The sequence below is a fragment of the Parasteatoda tepidariorum genome, chromosome 2, assembly GCF_982258835.1.
Source record: "Parasteatoda tepidariorum strain Cologne lab strain chromosome 2, Ptep-v5.0, whole genome shotgun sequence".
In the NCBI taxonomy this organism is placed as follows: Eukaryota; Metazoa; Arthropoda; class Arachnida; order Araneae; family Theridiidae; genus Parasteatoda; species Parasteatoda tepidariorum.
In genome coordinates this window covers 19,385,584-19,403,761 of record NC_141756.1, presented here as the reverse complement: position 1 = coordinate 19,403,761, position 18,178 = coordinate 19,385,584, and the positions used below count along the sequence as shown (strand labels likewise).

The following is an 18,178-nucleotide window of genomic DNA, read 5'->3' as shown; positions in this document are numbered from 1 at the left end:
AATTACATTATTTTTAATCTTTTTTCATTAGCGCAAAAAGCACCAACAACTTCTATGCTTTTAATCAAGAAAGAAGCTTAGGAAAAAATATTGTTTTAACCAGTGAAAAGCCTACTAATTAAAATATTTATTCTACCGAAATTACCGGAATCCTAGAAGGCTATAAACAGCTTTTTTAAACTTCAAAAGTACTAGTTTCAAGAACAGCTTACAAGCAAGGAATGCATATAGTTTCAAGTTATGAGAATGAAGAACCTGTGTTTTGAAAAACAATTATTATTTTGTGAAAAGGCTTCAAATTTTTATTTGCGTGTAATCCTTTTAAATTTTTTTGTGTACTTTACAATAAACTGAAAATGTGATGTACTTAAAATAATAGCACCAGAAAAATTTCGAATAATGAATATAATAATGAATATGTAATAAAAATATTGCCTTTTGTCAAATACCACCATTTACTAATTTGTAAAAAAATGAAAGTAATTTCTTCCAAACTGAGTAAAATTTTAATTTTTTTATCACGTAGTAAATCATGTTGGTAAAAAAGTAATTTAGTTATATTGCAAATTTTAATTCAGATGAGACAGAGTATATCAAGAAATTTAGTATCTTATTAAAATATTGAAAATTATGTTAGATGATCCCAAATTTTTAAACTGTAAACATTCAGGCACATGCTAATATATTTTTTTATTTCAAATTTCTGTAAATTAAAAATAAGTTTGTATTGAATGCCCTCTCTTAGTAACAAAAACATAGTATCCATCATATTTTTGTGAGAATATTTCGTATTTTTTTAATAAATGCTGTGATATGTATAAAAAGCATAATATATTTAAATTTCAACATTTTGCATAAAAATTATTGCATTCTGTCAATGTATAAAAAAAAGTGATTGTAAATGAATAAATTATGTTTGAATATCGATCTGCACGTGTATATTTTTTGTAAATATTAACTTATGTTATTATTTTTACGTTTGTTAATTTCCTTCAAATTTAACGCCATATAATTAATATTGGAATGTTTCCTTAATTATAGATTGGGTGTTGACCAATCCAATATTTGCCTACTTTTTTATATAAAATTTTATTCGTGAAAGTAATTTTTTCATTTGTAAATATCAAAAAAAAATTTCAAAATATAGAGAAATAAGAATTTGCTTCAGCCCAAAATTAAAATTCTCCTTAAAACATTTGTGGTACTAACTCTATAGCATAGGTTGTTTCTTTAACGAATGAAACGCTAAAAAAAATTAATCTTACATTGCTTAATCAATCTTACATTAATCTTAAAATTAAAATATTTTTTAAGATCCAAAAAGCAGAGAAAGTTAGCATCATTATTAAATATTCATTAAAAAAAGAGTTGATTTATCGTTCATATTAAATGGACTGAAATAAAAAAAAAATGTTGTGTGTTTTAAATATTTCTGCTTATGATTAAAAATAGAAAAAGAACTTTTTCTGAAAGTTTTAAAACATTTGTGAATTTTCTAATTAGTTAAAAAATAGATTTCTGCATTTGAAAGAATTCCAATAATTTCTTAATATTCAAACAGACAATGTTTTTAAAAGAAGAGATAGAAAAAGATGATAGAGATTTTTGTCTGTAAATGTTGTTTACTCTCCCTTTTTAGCTGTAATACTTGTTTAAATACACAAGCAAGGAATAAACTAATTATTAGATCTATTTTGAGAATAACAAAAGTCCCGATTTTAGAGGAGAAATCTTTAACAAATAGATTAATAAATTTTTATAAAGAAAATTTTAGTCTTAATAAATTAATACCAAAATTTCTTAGAATGCTTAACAAATAACAAATGTTTCAAAATGTCTTGTTATATGAGACTTTCTTTACTATCTATTAGTAATATTTATTGAAACAATCAAGAAAACTATTAAACTAATTAATAAAAATCTATATTTAAAAGAAATTCAGGAAATATTTCAAATTTAAATAATTTCCTAAAAATACGATAAAGTAATCATGACAATTTAGATTTCTTTTTAAAAAAAATATGGAGAAATAGTAAGTATAGATAATTTTTTCATATTTGTTTTTTCAAGGTAAAAAAAATGTTTTTTTAAAACATATCATTGTTTTAAATATTAATTTACTCAAAAAATTACCTCTCACTAATAAAATTAAATGAAAACAAGTTATTTACCTGTTGATGCTTAGGAGCTATTTTCGCATTTACGTGTATCCTTAGCGAGTTCATGGTAGGTAAAAAATTTACTCAAGTAAAACACTTTCAACACAAAAATATATATAACACGACAAAATATATCCTCTGGTGGGACTCACTCCTGAAACCCCTCCCCAAAATTCTCCCCCAAACTGCTCCCTCTGGTGGCCAACTTGTCAGCATTTCGAAATAAATAGAATATTCAGCATCTTGAAATTTAAAATATATCATCAAGCATTTGGCAGTTTTTCAGAAACCAAATCATATTTCAACAAAAGCAGTTTTTTTTATTCTCTCTTTCAGTTTTTGAACCCTTTTACCAGTTTTCGATTAGATTTTACGAAAATGACATCTTTATCAATAGTTTTAGGCAAAATAAAAGAAAGTAAAAAAAAAAAAAAAATGATTTTTCTGCTTAGTATTACATTATTAAATATTTTATTCAAAAAATATGTTAATTTTTTTAATGGCACTTTTGAGGGATTAACACTAAGCAGGTTTGCGGAAAGGTGTAAAAAATTTCCAATTATCATTGTTAGTTATAATATATATTTTTTTCTTTTTTAAATTTTTTTTTATCAAACAAAGTATAACTACTTCAAAAATATTTCTTCCCTTAATTGATAAGAAAGTTTTGAGACCCAAGAGTTGCGATTTAGCTGATAGAGGTAGGATTAGTCATTTAAATTCGAGTTTTATAATGCATTCTTTTATATTTATCGAATTTAATACAATATATTTCTTTTTAATTTAATTTAAATAGCTGCACGTTTTCCACCAGCTTCTAACTTTTTTCAACGAAATAACTTTAAATAAATAGTTTATAATCGTTAATTTCGAAAAAAAAAATAGAGTGAGAAAAAATATACTTTTAAAACTAACAGAATATAGTGAAATTCTATGCTCTGGGAACACTCTCGGAAAAATGCATAGGAAATTTCTCGGTAATTTTTACCGAAGAACTTTAGTAATGATTTTGGAGAAAATTTAGTGAAGGTGAAAACATTCAGTAATTTTATCATGATAACCATACGGCATGACATAAAAACTATTTACTCGGTTAAATTTACTTTTATGCTTTGCATTTTTTACTAAATGTGTGGTAATAAGAACTATAATTTTTGAACCCAAAATTTCTAGCAAAACATTACCATATGAATGTAGAAATTGCCAAATAAATGGTTTAAATACCTATGTTGATTTTTATCATCAAAATTATTATTTTTATTTATTCATATATTTGTCTATCAAAAATGTCATTAAAAAGCAGAGCTGTAATTTTACCCGATTTCTTTACTATGTAATATTAAGTTTCAGAATTTATAAGGATTATCCTAATGTTTAAAGAGCATAAAAAATAATTATGATGAAAATTTAAAAAAAAAAAAAACGATTTAGAATTGAGCATGTTAAAACGTCGAAAAATTGATTTGCAATCTGGATGAACAATTGGAATTACTGATGAAGGCTAAATATTGTGTTTCTGTAACATTTTATTACTAATGTTGTGAGCTTTAAAATGGTAATTCTTTCCCTCTTGGATTTAGCCCGCAACTGTCGCTTTTGAAATTAAAAAGAGACGTATTTGAAGCAGATTATTGTTTCCGTAACAAGCAGGCTGAAACAACAATAATAATAATAAAAAAATTTGAAAATATTATATGTGAAATATTTTGAATATTCTATGTCTTCTGAAATTAATTCTGAATTATTAATTTCTGATCTGCATGATGTTACCATAAATGCCCAGGTTTAGCAATAAAAATAATTTTTCTTCTAAATTTCGTGTAAACAATTAAATGCAGAAAAAAAAATTCCTCATCAATAAGAAAAAAATGACGTGTGAATCACTGAAACTATTAAAAAGGTGTTGTAGATAATATATAACAATGGGTCTCAGATTTACATTTTTTCCGCTATCGCGCATAAATTTACTCTAATATCACTCTGTAAAAATTTCCTAACTAGAAAAAAAAGTGAAATAAAAAGCAACACACACATTTACAATCCATGAAGTTGGCATCTTCTGTAAAATTAATCTCTCTAATTATTTGAGCTCTTAAATAATATTTAATGCAAGGTTAGGAATCGCACAAGATTAAAATGTACTATCCGCATTTAAGTATACCACCTCGATTTCAGAGTTAAAGTTAGCAATAGGAATGAACAATTAAGAAAACTGCATCTGTTAAATTCATTAATCATTGCTTCAAAATGGCAAATTTGTTATCAGATGTTGCAATACACTTTGTAAAGTAAATAATACTTTCAGTTGTTCTGTTTTCACAGCACGTATCATTCAAGATTAAATCAAGAATAGAAGTGTCAAATCCACATTCACTACAGGTGTGCATCTCACAAATTAGAAGAACTAATTGCACTCAAAAAGTTAAACTCATTCATCATAACCACCCACAACAGTAGCGGGTCTCTGGCTTTCAGTTGTTGCGTTCCTTATCAGTTGAAAGGAAGGGAATTTAGGAAGTAAATTATGAATATCAATCCGCATTGTGTGTCATTTATTCTTCAGTACCTAGATAGAATGTGTACGCTTTCATTGTTCCTCATCAAAAGAGTTTTCTGAATTCTAAGAATCATTACAAGAGAACACGTGTCTGCTCAACCCATTTAAAAAGGAAACAACGTGCATTTCCCGCCTTTCACACTTATTATCATTCAGTCTAATAAATTTTTTAAGTTGTGCTTAAAAAATATTAAATGAATGAGAAAACAATTATTTAAATTTACAGAAGAATTTAAATCAATCGTAGTAAAAATTCATAAGCTTTTTTGAATTTTCATGCTAAGACCTTTAAAAACATGGGTCTACAGATGTTTTTTTCTTTCTTTTTTTCTGAAAAATTGTAAAGACAATTGTCCAAGAAAATAAAATGTAGAGTTTAAAAAAAAAAAAGGATTTATATATAAACAATTTATTGTTGAGAAGAGCAAACCATTTCAAAAAGTTAAAATAAATAAATAGCAATTAGTAATTAAAGCGCCGAGTGTGAGTCAGTGAAGATACCTAAAATATATTAGAGTAAGTTGAATCAATAAGAATGGGTTTCAACTTTGGATTTTTATTTAATTGGTCTTACGCGTTATCCACGATTCACAGGAGAGTGGTGATTACTCTAAAGTCATTCATAAAATTCGTAAATTGTAGAAGGATTAAAAAATACAACTACGCTACATCGGTGTGATCAGTTTCTTCTGAATAATAAATATTGCTATTCAACATTATTTACTCATTAATATGCATTTTTTTCTTCTTAATAAAATCGCATTCGAGAAAAAATAGCCCCCCCCCCCCGTTTTTTTTTCTTGCTTCTACTTTTAAATTAAATAAAAGTGTATTCTAGCTTAAGTAGTTTCCCAGAAGTATAAAATCCGTGCAAATACCATATTTAATTCACAAAACATTTAATATTTTAAATTTAATTTTTAAATAATATTTGAAACGAGAAAAGGGATAATGAATGATCTTCATACCAACCACATGCTAATTAGCCACCCGCATTACAGAGTTAAAATGTTGCAATGGATTATTGAACAATTTAGAATTCAGAAACTGTTAAATTCATAACACCTGTTAATGACATATCTCTTGCATATTTTATCAGATGCAACTGTAAAATTTCAGCAAAAAATCATGCTTTCAGTTGTTTTTGTCCCACTATCGAAGCACTCAAGACGCAAAAGACATTTTAATACAAGAGAAAAAGAAATATATTTTGAAATGGGTTTTCAAACAATACTCAAAGCAGTTGTTGAAGGTGTGGAAGATCTACATGCACCACACGTAACCTTCTTACAAACCTGTACAACTAAGCTCACTTTAAAAGTTAAATTCATTTATAAAACCCCCCTATTGTTAATATCGTTCTTGTTCCTTTATGTCGTCTTCGTTATCAGTTGCAAGAAAGTTATAAATGATGAATGTCAATCTACATTGTGTGTCTTTTATTCCTAAGTACTCGATAGGCTTAGCAAACTTTCATTGTTCTGCTCTTTAAATTCTGGGGATTATTGCTCAAAGTCATGTTCCTAGAAAACTCATTGAAAAAGGAAACATCATTAGTTGCACACCTTTAGTATACCAACCTTTCATGAGTCACTTAGTCAAATAAAGTTTAGAGACCTCTAAAAATAATATTAAATAAGGAAGAAAAAATCTATCTATAAAAAGAATTTAAAGCTACTGTATTAGAAATTTTACAACATAAATCTAATTTAATACTAACTTTGCGAGTGTTTAATTTTACACAATTACATACATCTTAATTATGTTAATTTTAGTGCAGAAAAAAATGTTTCAGAATTACTTTCTGTTAAGTTTTATTTTTCTAAAATTAAAGGAAACTGTAAAAAATGCTTTTAAGTAGTAAAAAGTAGTTTTGATTATTTAGCTTCAATTTTTTCATGAATGTTTTTTAAAAAGAAAAAATTCTCACTTTGTATAGGATCAAATAAATAAATAAGTAAGTTGACTAAAAAAACATATAAAAACAAAATTTTAAGCTCATTTCGTCTGACTCGTATAGATGGTATATTTCCTTCAGCACGATATAAATCTAATTAGAATTTCTTGAATATGAACTCCATATTAATTAAAAACTTTCTTTTGGAGTTGATGATTTTATTCTGGCTTTATATAAACATTCGATAACAAATTTTTTGCTTGTTTTAGTATTAAATTTTTAAAACTTTTCAGATTTATTTTAAAAGTCTGATAACTATTCGATTCCTAAAATCAATGAATTAAGTTCCATTACATATATTTTAATGAACAAAATTAAACAAAAATCCAAAATATAAAATAGGTGTCTCCAGTAAGTAGCGAATCATGATTCACATAATTCTTATTACATCTGATTTTTACACGAATCAGTTCAAATTGGTCTTGATTTGTTAATTTTGGAGAAAGAGAAATTCTGATAATTTTTTGGAAATATTGTAATTGCTAAAAAATAAAAAATACCGGTAAAATATGTTTTTTTTAAAAATTATATATTAAAAAAGTCAAAGATTTATTTTCATTATTTGTTCTTAAATATTGTTTTCAACATTTTTGAAAAGTAAATGCTTTAACGTTGCTAGCTTAAATGTCAATAAATACATAAGAAGCTGTTTTCGTGAAATGTGAATGTGAAGCACACAAGGGAAAGATTCTATTTCTTCTACCCCATTTATGTTAGCATTCTTGAGCTTCAAATTAGTGTTATTTACCTATTTGTTAAGTCAATAATTAACACTTAATAATATTTTTTGCCTAATTTTGATAATTGTAAGATTTACGGCAAATTTAATTAAATGTTTATTTTTAAATTTGAAGAAAAAATGGCACTTTTAGGAAATTTTTTTTAAAATTATCGTTCCCCACCTATCCTAATAATTAAGCGAATTCAAATATAGGAATAAAACGGAAATGGCGGATGTAGTTTGCAGATTTCCATGATCTGGATATCAAGTTCTGAGAAAAACCTGTGAGGTTTAAATTTACCACCCTGATAGAACAAGAAGTGTAAATGTCTTTTGCATGTTCCAGCTATCTCGGCCCAAAACCAAGTCCCCCCCCCCCGTCCGTGTGGTCCTAATCCTCAATCAATCTTCAACTGTCGTCGAAATTGGAATTGGGGTGAGGAAGGAGGACGAAGCTTGGAGAGAGTTGCCAGAGGAGTATCCCTTATCACCCCCGCAGGATTTTTTTATTTTTTTAATTGCTAAATACCTTTTATTTACAAGTTATTTTCCTAATATTTTAAAAAGTTATTCTTGATTGATGTAAGAATTATTTAATTTCAGACAATTTATCAAAAAATAAATGAAAGAACTCTGTATTTATCACTTAATGTAAACGGTGTTTTAAAACCCATAAATGCTTCTTAATTATACCTTTATTTGGTTAGTAATTTTAGTTTGAAGTTATTTAATTAAATTTATGTTATGTTTTGAATTTGAAGTGATTAATTATTTATTAATTATTAAAAATTTCTTATCAACATTGTGTATTGATTTTTAAGGAAAGTTTTTTTTAGAGTGTGTAACTGGTATTATTTTTAATATCCTTTCAACTCATTTTTGTTTCATAGTATTAAACGATTAAGTGCTAGTTTCGAACTATAAGCTTATATTCTGATTTGCTAAAATTATAAATGACTAATTAAAAATTAAATAAGATACTTGTGTGTAATATTCTTATGATTTTTAAGTAATAATTTCTCGATGGTTTTAATGTAATTTAATTCATGCGCATTTTAATTTTTCATTTTAATTTGCGATGCTCAAATTATACCAGTTGGCATTAGTTAGTGTAGTGTTAGCTCCCTCATAAGTATCGTTTCAACTTATTTTTTAATCAATACCAACTTAATTTTTTTAATTCGTTAATCTGCATTTAAACTACTATTTCATTAAAATATATTTGCGAATATTAGGATTATTTTTGAATTTGTATTATTTTTCAATCACAATTATGTGTGAAAATTAAATTGTTGTAAAAATCTTACGAGAATAATTTCGTAATTTGTTGTTAAAGAAGTAAATATTAGGGAAATCTGTTAATGACCAATAATAAAGTTTATAAAATCAATGTTCTAACAACATGTATTAATAATTACTAAAAATATGCATGGAAATCGAGAAAAAAAAAGTTTTTATATATTCATTTATTGAAATCGGGAGCCTTATCTCTTTACAGGAAAGGTCTATAGAATGAGAAATTTTGCCGGAGCCTTTTTAACTTTAAGAATATGAAACATCAAAACTCAAACTTCTTCAGGGTTCAAAATTTCAAGGAAACAGCATTGCTCAATAGAACCGGAGATTCAAAAATTTGGTCGGCTGTTCAGAGACGGTTATAAAATGAAATGAAAATAAGTTTACTTAGTGAACTACTGCAGAAAATAAATACTTTTAAATAAAATAAAAAATTAAAAAATGAAGAAAAAATGCGTTATTTAAAAAGATGAAATAAAAAGGAACTTAATACATTTCACAATACTTTTTTTCCTAGTGCGTATTTTTATCATTAAAATTATTGTTAAGCTCTCAATATAAGAAATTTAGGGGGAGTCACGGTTTTCTACGGCAAAGAAAATTCTAACAAGTTTTAATTCACGAAAGTTTTTCTTATTTCAATTGAGTTAGTGAAATACAGGTTTTGTCGGGGGTTTTCTCTAAAAGGATTTTCTTTCGAATATATTTCAATGCATATCTATTAATTAAAAAAAAGAAATAAAGCTTTTCTTTTAAATATGTAATTTTAAAATTCATTTTCGCAATTTGTAAAATATAAGTTTCGAAATTAAATTTATGATGAGCATTTCTAAAAAAAAGCATTTTTTTTTTTTGCTCTTTAAAAGGAAAGAACAAAAAAAAAAAATCTATAATATTATAATAAGCTTTAAAATGTCCCAAACGTATTTCTAAAATAATAAAATGAAGAGTTAATCTGCGTGTGAGTTTCTCTTAGAACTATATCGAATTTCAGAATTAATAGAACTCTGTTTTTCCTATTATCTCGATATTCGAACTGCAGCTGCGATCCTAAGATTCATTCGAAATTTTTAATTAGTTTGCTCGACTTAGCCAAACGAAAAATGAAATTTTTTCATAGGCTTAAAAGTCACCATTGATAAAAATGAGACAGCAGGCAATTTTCTATTTTCTAATATTTCAAAGATTTTATTAGCGATATTTATTAGCTTTTCTCATTAAAAAGAAGTTTTTTGCACTTTATTTCATGTTTAATTGTTTTTTATTTTTTATATCTTACAAACTGTTACGATAGAATTGGTCAATTACGTAACAAATTTGTATTTCAAACGTTTTCTGAAATAACATATATATTCTGCTTATAGTCCTGCTTTTAAAAAATATATCAGTGAAACTAAATAATTTAAAATTAACTTCAATGGGGCAAAAAAATAAGTTATAAAATGATATGAAGAAAAATTGGAGAAATAGTACTGATACGCAAAGTAGAATTGTAAACAACTATTGACGCCAATAATCATTGATTAAATTTGTTATAATGTGATAATTTAATTAAAACAAATAGCTATGTTCTAAATATCAAAATTAAGTAAGAAAAGCTATTTATTCCTTCAAGGAAACGGTGAAAATGCTCCAATATTTTATTGAACGCAATTGAAGCTGAATTAGCCTTGGAAATGTATACCAATTGAAATGAAAAACTAACGTAAAATGAAACAATTTCGTTTAAGAGAAACGTAAAAAATTAAACTTTTATGTAAGTCCATGATGCTTAATTGATTTTGATAATACGTGCTAACAGAAAAGAAAAAATAGGCTTTGTACTATGAAGCAAAATAAATTGACAGGTGGTACTAGGTTATTTAAGAAAAACGCTAAAAATCGCCATAATATCATTGACGTTATTGATACTTTGAAGAAATGGTACTAATCCATATGAAAAATGCGCAAAAATTGATCTAACTTTTATTGACGCCAATGATACTTGACAATTGGCGATATATGATGAACAATAGTGAACAATGATACTTTGGTAATAAGTACTAACTGAAATAAAATAAAAGCTACATATTAAGTTCTATTAAGCAAAGTTGGTAGAGAAATGGCACTAATTCCCTTAGGACAAATGGAAAATATCACCACTGACACCAGTGAGGCTTAATTAATTTTGGCACCCTTAAATAATTTATGGCATATGGTGCACTTTTAACAGGTACCAAATATAGCAATATAGATATAATGAATAATATTAGTATACTTCATAACTATTAAAACTGCAAAAATATTATGAAGCTTTATTATAGGTAGTGTGAAAAGAGGTTTTTAACGGGTTTCCTTTTAAAGGGTTAAGTAACAGAGGAAATCGCTAGAAATGTTCTTTTTTTAATCAAAGTTTATTTTCAACTTAAAGGTCTTAACCTCGATTGCTCAAACGCGTCATTTGTGTTTCTTAATATTTTAGCAGATTTCTCTATACTTTTTTTTAAAATAATTTTTAATCGATGTTTACATTTTCATTTCAAAGATAAAAATTGAAGTTGGAGAATTAAAAGAATTGTGTTTAAAAAAAGAAAAGAAAAAGGAAGAAAAATTTTAAAAATTTATTTAAAAAAAAGCGTTATGTTAGAGCTGATTAAAATCAAATCAAATTTTTGTTTGAATAATGTCAATAAGAATAAACATATTTATTATTAAAATTACTAGTTACTGCTAACTGTAATTTCTTCAATATTTGATAACTAAGGCCTTCAAGTTGGTAATTAATATTTTTCTACGAGATTTGATATGCAATTATCTTTTTTAAAATTATAAATATGCATGCATAATGAATGAATAAAGCATTTAAAAGTGAACAATTTAACGTTGAGAAAAGCAAAATATTTTAAAACGTTAAAATAAGTAAATAGTAGTTAATAATGAAAGTGTCCTGAGTGAGTCAGTAAAGCTACTGAAAATATATTAGAGAAAGTTTAATCAGCAAGAATGGGGTTTCCACTATGAATTTTTATTTAATCAATATAACGCGCTATCTACTATTCATAGGAGAATGGTGATTACTCTAAAGCCACGGCATAAAAATTTGTAAATTTCTGGAAAAAAAAAGCATTATCATGTAAACAATTTAACGTTGAGAAAAATAAGACATTGCAAAGCTTTAAAATAAATAAAAAGCAATTAGAAATTAGAGTGCCCAGTGTGAATCAGTGAAGCTACATAAAATATATTGTATTAAGATTAATCAGCAAAAATGAGGTTTCGGATTTTTATTTGATCGATATTATTTGCCTTCTACTGTTCATAGGAGAGTGGTGATTACTCTAAAGCCACGGCATAAAAATTTGTAAATTTCTGAAAAAAAGCATTAATATGTAAACAATTTAACATTGAGAAAAATAAGACATTGCAAAGCTTTCAAATAAATAAAAAGCAATTAGAAATTAGAGTGTCCAATGTGAATCAGTGAAGCTACTTAAAATATATCGTATTAAGATTAATCAGCAAGAATGAGGTTGTGGATTTTTATTTGATCGATATTATTTGATTTCTACTATTCATAGGAGAGTGGTGATTACTCAAAAGCCACTGCATAAAAATTCGTAAACTGCAGAAAAAGAAGCATTAATATGTAAACAAATTAACGTTGAGAAAAGTAAGACATTGCAAAGCTTTAAAATAAATAAAAAGCAATTAAAAATTAGAGTGTCCAGTGTGAATCAGTGAAGCTACATAAAATATATTGGATTAAGATTAATCAGCATGAATGAGGGTTTGGATTTTTATTTGATCGATATTATTTGCTTTCTACTATTCATAGGAGAATGGTGATTACTCTAAAGCCACGGCATAAAAATTTGTAAATTTCTGGAAAAAAAAAGCATTATCATGTAAACAATTTAACGTTGAGAAAAATAAGACATTGCAAAGCTTTAAAATAAATAAAAAGCAATTAGAAATTAGAGTGCCCAGTGTGAATCAGTGAAGCTACATAAAATATATTGTATTAAGATTAATCAGCAAAAATGAGGTTTCGGATTTTTATTTGATCGATATTATTTGCCTTCTACTGTTCATAGGAGAGTGGTGATTACTCTAAAGCCACGGCATAAATATTTGTAAATTTCTGAAAAAAAGCATTAATATGTAAACAATTTAACATTGAGAAAAATAAGACATTGCAAAGCTTTCAAATAAATAAAAAGCAATTAGAAATTAGAGTGTCCAGTGTGAATCAGTGAAGCTACTTAAAATATATCGTATTAAGATTAATCAGCAAGAATGAGGTTGTGGATTTTTATTTGATCGATATTATTTGATTTCTACTATTCATAGGAGAGTGGTGATTACTCAAAAGCCACTGCATAAAAATTCGTAAACTGCAGAAAAAGAAGCATTAATATGTAAACAAATTAACGTTGAGAAAAGTAAGACATTGCAAAGCTTTAAAATAAATAAAAAGCAATTAAAAATTAGAGTGTCCAGTGTGAATCAGTGAAGCTACATAAAATATATTGGATTAAGATTAATCAGCAAGAATGAGGGTTTGGATTTTTATTTGATCGATATTATTTGCTTTCTACTATTCATAGGAGAGTGGTGATTACTCTAAAGTCACGTCATAAAAATTCGTAAATTTCTAAAAAAAAGTACTAATATGTAAACAATTTAACGTTGAGAAAAGTAAGACATTGCAAAGCTTTAAAATAAGTAAAAAGCAATTGGAAATTAGAGTGTCCAGTGTGAAACAGTGAAGCTACATAAAATATATTGTATTAAGATTAATCAGCAAGAATGAGGGTTTGGATTTTTATTTGATCGATATTATTTGCTTTCTACTATTCATAGGAGAGTGGTGATTACTCTAAAGTCACGGCATAAAAATTCGTAAATTTCTAAAAAGAGCATTAATATGTGAACAATTTAACGTTGAGAAAAATAAGACATTGCAAGTCTTTAAAATAAATAAAAAGCAATTAGAAATTAGAGTGCCCAGAGTGAATCAGTGAAGTTACATAAAATATATTGTATTAAGATTAATCAGCAAGAATGAGGTTTCGGATTTTTATTTGATCGATATTATTTGCTTTCTGCTATTCATAGGAGAGTGGTGATTACTCTAAATTCACGGCATAAACATTTGTAAATTTCTGAAGAAAAAAAAGTACTAATATGTAAACAATTTAACGTTGAGAAAAGTAAGACATTGCAAAGCTTTAAAATAAGTAAAAAGCAATTGGAAATTAGAGTGTCCAGTGTGAAACAGTGAAGCTACATAAAATATATTGTATTAAGATTAATCAGCAAGAATGAGGTTTTGGACTTTCATTTGATCGATATTATATGCCTTCTACTATTCATAGGAGAGTGGTGATTACTCTAAAGCCACGGCATAAAAATGTGTAAATTTCTGAAAAATAAGCATTAATATGTAAACAATTTAACGTTGAGAAAAATAAGCAATGCAAAGCTTTAAATTAAATAAAAAGCAATTAGAAATTAGAGTGTCCAGTGTGAATCAGTGAAGCTACATAAAATATATAGGAATAAGATTAATCAGCAAGAATGGGGTTTTGGATTTTTATTTGATCGATATTATTTGATTTCTACTATTCATAGGAGAGTGGTGATTACTCAAAAGCCACTGCATAAAAATTCGTAAACTGCAGAAAAAGAAGCATTAATATGTAAACAAATTAACGTTGAGAAAAGTAAGACATTGCAAAGCTTTAAAATAAATAAAAAGCAATTAGAAATTAGAGTGTCCAGTGTGAATCAGTGAGGCTACATAAAATATATTGTATTAAGGTTAATCACCAAGAATGAGGCTTTGGATTTTTATTTGATCGATATTATTTGCTTTCTACTATTCAAAGGAGAGTAGTGATTACTCTAAAGCCACGGCATAAAAATTTGTAAATTTCTGAAAAAAAAAAAAGCATTAATATGTAAACAATTTAACGTTGAGAAAAATAAGACATCGCAAAGCTTTAAAATAAATGAAAAGCAATTAGAAATTAGAGTGTCCAGTGTGAATCAGTAAAGCTACATAAAATATATTGTATTAAGATTAATCAGCAAGAATGGGGTTTTGGACTTTTATTTAATTGATATTACTTGCTATCTATAATTTATAGGTGAGTGGTGATTAATCAAAAACCACTTCATGAAAATTTGTAAATGTCTGGAAAAAAAGCATTAATATGTAAACAATTTAACGCTGAGAAAAATAAGACATCGCAAAGCTTTAAAATAAATAAAAAGCAATTAGAAATTAGAGTGTCCAGTGTGAATCAGTAAGGCTACATAAAATATATTGTATTAAGATTAATCAGCAAGAATGAGGTTTTGGATTTTTATTTAATCGATATTATTTGCTTTCTACTATTCATAGGAGAGTGGTGATTACTCTAAAGCCACGGCATAAAAATTTGTAAATTTCTGGAAAAAAAAGCATTAATATGTAAACAACTTAACGTTAAGAAAAATAAGACATCGCAAAGCTTCAAAATAAATAAAAAGCAATTAGAAATTAGAGTGTCCAATGTGAATCAGTGAGGCTACATAAAATATATTGTATTAAGATTAATCAGCAAGAATGAGGTTTTGGATTTTTATTTGATCAATATTATTTGCTTTCTACTATTCATAGGAGAGTGGTGATTACTCTAAAGCCACGGCATAAAAATGTGTAAATTTCTGAAAAATAAGCATTAATATGTAAACAATTTAACGTTGAGAAAAAAAAGACATTGCAAAGTTTTAAAATAAATAAAAAGCAATTAGAAATTAGAGTGTCCAATGTGAATCAGTGAAGCTACATAAAATATATATGAATAAGATTAATCAGCAAGAATGGGGTTTTGGACTTTTATTTAATCGATATTACTTGCTATCTATAATTTATAGGTGAGTGGTGATTACTCAAAAATCACTATTACTCAAAAACCACTTGTAAAAAATTTGTAAAAGCAAAACATTGCAAAACGTTAAAATAAACAATAACAAATGAAAGCGTGTCCAATGTGAACTATGATTCCTGTATATTTATTTACTCATTAATATTATTTTTTTTCTAAAAATCGCATTTGACTTAAAACATTTAATCTTTTTTTGTTAATTTAACTTCTAAGTGAAATAAAAATGTATTCTAACTAAACTAGTTTCCTAGAAATACAAAATCCATGCAAATAACATATTTGATTCAAAACATCTAGATATTTTACATTTCATTTTTCAATTATATTCATAATAAGAATAGGAATTTATAATAAAAATTTATAATAATGCAATTGTTCAGTTTAAAAATTTTTGAAAGTAGGTTCCGAAAATGCCCGAGGGAAGGAAGTCCTTAGCAAACCTTTTCCCCCAAATTTCAATTCCTTTTTTTTATTTTTTTATTTTTATTTATTTATCTTTAGGTATTGTTGTAATTTTGCAATTATACTTATATTTCAAACTAGTAGAATATAGTTCGGAGAAGAGTGAATAAACTAATTAATTTCATAAATTTAGATTTTTTAATTTTTTTACGAATTTTACTCATTAATTTTATTTGGCTAGTTTACTTCCTAGTAAAATTTGCTTATTAATTTTATTTGGCTAGTTTACTTCATAGTAAAATTCATCAAAATAAATAGAAATACTTAGGAAAGAAACAGAATAAATTTGAAGTAAGAATTATTTTGCGTTGAAATAAGTTCATGTCCGTAGAAAGTATGCGTATGAACTGGACTACCCCCCCCCCCAAATGTCCTCCCTATAAAAGTTCACATGCGTTTCCTTTGTTAATTTTGTGCGTGAACACCTATTAGCTTCGTTATCAGTTCTTAGTCAAATTCTTAGAATGGTTTGATATTCATTAAATCAATTTGGTGTTTTAAAGAGCTAAATATTTTATCATGAGTCGATATTTTTAAAGTATTATTATTATTATCAACATTTAAACAAAGTGCGGTTTATTCATTAGTCTATTGTTTGGTTCCAAAACACAAAATAACGTGAATTTCAGGTTCTTCTGCATTTTCCTACCACTAATCAAAAATAATTAATACAATAATAAAAAAGAGAATAGGTACTTAGGAATTTTGCAAATTTATTTCAAGGCTATTCCTAAAGTTAAAGTATTAAGTTCTATTATTCGTAAAGTAAAGTAAACCATTCATAACGTTTCATGTAAAAATCTATTTAAGAGAGGATTAATCAGGGAGGAAGGGATTATCTGCAAGGCTTAATCTTCTCTTATCAAGAGATTAAAAGTATCTCTTTTGACTGGCTTATAATTTTATTTTCATTGATTTTATGATGATTTGTTATATAAATTAATGAAAACTATAAATTTATAAGAAATTAATTTCATAAATTACATTATTTATTGAAATGCTATTTAATTAATTATTTTATATGTTTACTATCGAATTATATTGATAATTTTAGTTAGTGTTTATATTGTTTTGCAATAGTATTGACACAACTACACTAAGAGGATTGTTAACGCACATATTTCTTTAATACACCAATAAGCTCACTCAGTTTGTGCTGCTTTATTTTTTTTTCTTTCCTTCTTTTTTCATCATTTATTCTCCTCTTTTTTTCTTTTTGTAGCTTTCTAAGTCATGAATTGCAATGCTTCACTTTCTAAAAACTTCGTAAGCTTACAGAATTAACATTTATAATATATATTCATATTTAAAAGAGGAAAAAAATATCTGTTTGTGATAGATTGTTTTTATCTGCCCGATGTTCTCTCATGAAGAAAATCCTCATATGTAGGATTTTTCTTACTGAAGAGATAATATATTCTCTAATTAAACGTTAATTAAAACTATCAATTAAAGAGACAAAATCAATTAATTCTAATAATTTTTTTCACTCATTTGATTTTTCTCTTCTTAGTATTTACTTCAAAGAGAAAAAAATTTTATGAAAGGATTTTCTAGATATCTGAAGAGCTTTTACTTACTTTTCCTGAGGGATTTTTTATTCAATCTGCTAAGAGAACGTATTTCTTCTAGTTTCATAATTGCGTAAAGTATGTAATAAAAAAAAAGTTAACAAAATTGCTGATATATATATGCACTACTTTTTATTTATGTATTTATTTTTTTGAGAGAGAAAAAGTTAACTTAAAACTTAACCGTGCAGAAATATTTAGTTTTTTGAATTTTTGATGGCAATGAATATTTTTACGTAGCTTTTGCTGAGGAGCACCTCGACTTTTTGTCACTTTGATAATTGTTCTCTCCCTAATAATTTTTAAATAACTATAGGCTCTTTTTCCCTGTTTTTATCCTTCCTCTGGACAATATGTCGAGTAAAAGTAACACACGTAACAATAGATTTGCCCTATTATTTTTTATACATTGATTGTATGTTAAGATTTTAATTTTTATTCTTCTTATCAATAAAATTTATTTGATACTGTTTCTGTTAAGGTGAACTAAAATATCGCATTCAATTTTCGGAAATACAATAATGTGGTTCAAATTACTATC

General features: G+C 26.2%; 1 protein-coding gene across 1 annotated transcript in view; it reads right to left on the bottom strand.

The window, feature by feature from the left end:
* LOC147814574 (uncharacterized) overlaps nucleotides 1–18,178 on the bottom strand; it is a 45,513-nt gene that overhangs the window by 10,541 nt on the left and 16,794 nt on the right. The gene's annotated exons all lie outside the window — the stretch shown is intronic.